Raw genomic sequence first — 4,338 nt, forward strand, 5'->3', positions numbered from 1 at the left:
GAATTCACTGTAAGATGTTCTCTGATTAAATGAATGGGTCTGAGGACTTTTTTTGAAAAGAGAGAGAGAGAGAGAGAGAGAGAGAAATCAATTTCAAACCTAAACTCATGAATCAAGTTTTAACTCATTTGAGGAGAGGGAGGAGAGTCATAACCCAAGTGAAACAAAGTTTGACATGAATCTTGAAATTTAACTCACCTAAAAGCTTGAGTTCTTAGGTGAGAGTCCAATAGTTTATATAAAGTATTTTATTTTTATTTTCTTTCAGTTTCTTTCTTATACGAGACTAAACTCTCGTTTTGATATTCAACAATATTCATTTTTCACACATTTCTCCAATATATATATATATATATCACCCTTCAGACGTAGTCAAGATTAATTCCTCTCACTTTGTCCAACCTACTACTCATTATTAAGCTTTGTGGCCAATTTCTCTTTCAATCACCCACCAAAGAGAGTCTAGCTCTTCAATATCATTAATCGCTTATCAGGAGTTACCGCGAACCCCCTCATATGAGCCTGTGTATTAATACCACACACCCTCGTCCTAAATCAAGACACTTGCTTCATAGAGTATAAGTGAAGAGCTTGCACACCAATATTGTATGTTTAGACCTAATCCGAAGGCCTAGTTCCACTAATCGCACCACATCGCAACTATCGTGTTACTATGACTTTTCGAGAAGAATATGCATATCTACTTGCAACCAAATTGATCATGTCAATTTTTTTTAAAGTAGTCTAAGATTATCGGATCCTAAGTTGAATTCTCTGTGCCCGTCTTTTTCTTCATCCTCAAATCTTTCAACCCCACTAAGAGTAATAAGATAATTTATGTAACTTACTATTTAATTTTATCAGTTTATCTATGAATTATGTAATTAGCTCATATATATATATATATATGATGTCTATCCGTTTATCTATATATTTTATAAAAACTTATCCATGTAATTGTGGTCTATAGACTTTTGTCGACTTTTGCAAGTTTATATATGGATTGTATTATTAATTGTGACTTATAGAATTATATAGATTTTGATAAGTTTATGTATAGAATCTTATATTATTATCCCTGAAATATAATATTAGTATTAATGAATTCTGATATTAGTATTTATGTAATATGTTGTTAGTACTTATTGAATCTTGTATTAATATCTATAATATTATTGGGATATATAGAATTGTATATGTTTTTGTCGATTTATCTATGGTTCTATAAGTTTATCCATGTAATTTTGAGTTATAGAATTTGATCGGTTCATATATAGAATTTTAGATTAACATTCCTAGACTCAAGAGTAAGTATTTACGGATTCTAATATTAATATTTATGGAACTCGTTGTTAGTACTTATTGAATTTTTTTAATAGTATATTATGTATTTGTAAGTGCAATTTTATGTAAAGTTAAATTCGTAGACACAATGCACTTATAAAATGTGATGTACAATCTAAAAAATATATATAATCAACTCACACTTTTTGTAGAAGATTGATATGTGCGAAAGAATCCAAGTTTGATTTGTTGGAAAAAAAATTGAAAAGTGGAGATGAATGAAATCAAATTACTAGATTCTTGCAATAGTAAGATAAATTAATCTCTTGAACAAATTTGTCGTCTATTTGTTGCGATTAAAAATTTTAAAGGTAATATGTTCTCGGAATACAAGATCGCCACGAATGAAGGTGTAACTTATAAAATTGAACCTTAATCTGAACAAGAGTTAATTGTAACAGCAAACACTAATGTATTTAAATGATTCAAAACGATAGCAACGTCTTCTATTTATAAAAAATAAAAGAACACCAACTAAAAGGTGCTAGTAGTTGAATAACTAAAAATTAATTATATAACTAAAAAGTAGTTACATAACTAAAAAGTAGTTATGGTAATTAAAAGATAAAAAAAATGCTAATTAAATAACTAACAAATAGTTGTAATCATGAAAATGTGTCTAATCTAAATATCTACTCACAAAATTATTTATTTTAAAATAACACCGTAGAAATACTAATAATTCTAGCATGATTGAAAGAAAGAAAGAAAGAAATGTTTTAGCATTATTTAGATCTCGATTTGAATCATGTTTGATTCAAACTCATGCAAAGAAATTATCCTAGTTCACTTAAGGGATATAAGTTCGATGCGAACCGAACATGGATCAATTTGAACCGCTCAACCAAAACTAAGAAGAAAAGTTCAGAAATATATTCAGACTATGTTTCCTTTTGAGATTCTTCTAGTGCCTATTTGCTTTCACTATGGTTTATTGGGACATATTAGGCATCATTATGATTTATTACAAAAACCTAAACATGCTATATTGTATGAAGTTAAAATTAGACAAGTTTGAGTTAGAAAAAAAGATTGATTGACACGAAGAGTGATGTTACTAAATAATGCCTTATTAGGATATTTTTGCTCTAGGGGCTTACTTGTTTACTTATATGCCTCAGCATATGTATATATTTGTATATATATCTTGTATTGATTTTACTTAAAATCTCTTTATAATTGATTAATCATCATTGATTTTCAAGAGTGTGTTGGTTTTTATTTTTTTGATATTTTTTATTTAAATATCTTGAAAAATTAAAAAAGAAAGGATATTTTGTTTTGCGATGGGATCTATTATGAGTCTCTGCTTTGTACTTTACAACAGATAATAATAATTAGAATGAAGAATGTAGTAATATACCGGGAGTAGACTTAAATGGTTGGTTAATATATCACACATTTATAGTCTTGTTATGTGCATGTCATATATTTGTAGAAATATTACAAATAAAGTTGTTTTCTCCAAGCATGCTTGCATATAATTTTCTTAACAGTGCATGATTGGTTAAGGAAACAAATTAATTCTAAGAAGAATGTTTTATATATTGAGGTCATATATTGTTATGTATATAGTTACAAATATGTCATATGAATGCCAGAATTAATTGAACTCTTATTCCTTGCTTGCTTATCTAATTATTAAGCGAATAAGAGTTGCATACTTAAGAAAATTGTACATCACTCAATTGCTTATATATTTACAAGCTATTGAGCTTGTTATTTACTATACCTCATTAAATTCTTGTTATTATATTTATTAACTCTATTACCATTTAGCACGATATGTATAATGTTATTGCATATGCATTTTGATGGAGGAAGTTCATAGTGAAAATCAAATTAAATTGTGGAGGCATATGGAAAGTAAATGAGACAAATCTACTTAGAGAATATAATGGAGGAAGTCAACATATATTTACGATAAACCGAGATTATGTGAATTTACTAAACTCTTCCATTATATAATAATCAAAGCTAAACATTGAGGAACATGTGATTAACCATCTATACTATAAGTCACCTATATTGTATCAGTCCTTTATCACTTTGAATAATAATAATAATAATCTTTTATTAGTGTACTCTGATATGTATGCTGATATATGTGAGAATTGCTGCAATAATGAGTACGGTGATAAATGTGAAGTACAAACTTTTTATGATCAAGATGATAATCCACCAATTGAGACATATGTACATGATATGTTTGGTGATGATATGAATTTTTTTGCTAGTTACTCACTCATATTCTTCCTCTAATATAAGAGATGATAGTATATCATAAGCCAGTTTTTATAATGATAGCTCATCTTTAGACGACGAAAGAAATTTTAGAGAGCAAACATATGAGTAGAGAAATATGGATTTGTCAATGACTATTGGCGTGGCATATGACAACACTACGGCAAAATAGATTTTTGCTAGTGTTTTTATGCACTCGAACAAACTGTTTAATACCAGGTAAAAGTTTTACTAGCATATAAATGAATGCCATGTGAAACTTTTTTACATTATAAAAATAAAGACATCGGAACTTATACTTCAAGTAACTTGCTAGATCAACAAAATATATAAAAGAATGACAAATAACTAGTAAATCTTTTCATTATAATTTCCACAATTCAACAAATCACAACAAAGTTTGTTTTCAAAAGAAAATATATATGTTCAATATTGAAAAAATGTATCCCCTTAAACAGTTAATATTTCATATATAAATAGATAATATAACAAAATTGTCTTCACAAAGAAAACATATATATCCAATTATAATAGAAAGCTAAAAGCTTGAGATCCACACATTACTTTACTTTATTGACCCGCTTGTTTAATCTACAGGCAAAAATATGACATATAATCAATTGCAAATTTATAAATAAAAGAACTTATAATATTAAAGAATAGATAAAACAAGTAACTACATATACTAAATATAATGGCCAAGCATTTATTTGTCCTGCAACATCACCCATAGTGCAAATTAAATTTTTA

Source organism: Typha latifolia, chromosome 14 (genome assembly GCF_019914945.1).
Source record: "Typha latifolia isolate L0001 chromosome 14, TyphaL0001v2, whole genome shotgun sequence".
NCBI classification, from domain to species: Eukaryota; Viridiplantae; Streptophyta; class Magnoliopsida; order Poales; family Typhaceae; genus Typha; species Typha latifolia.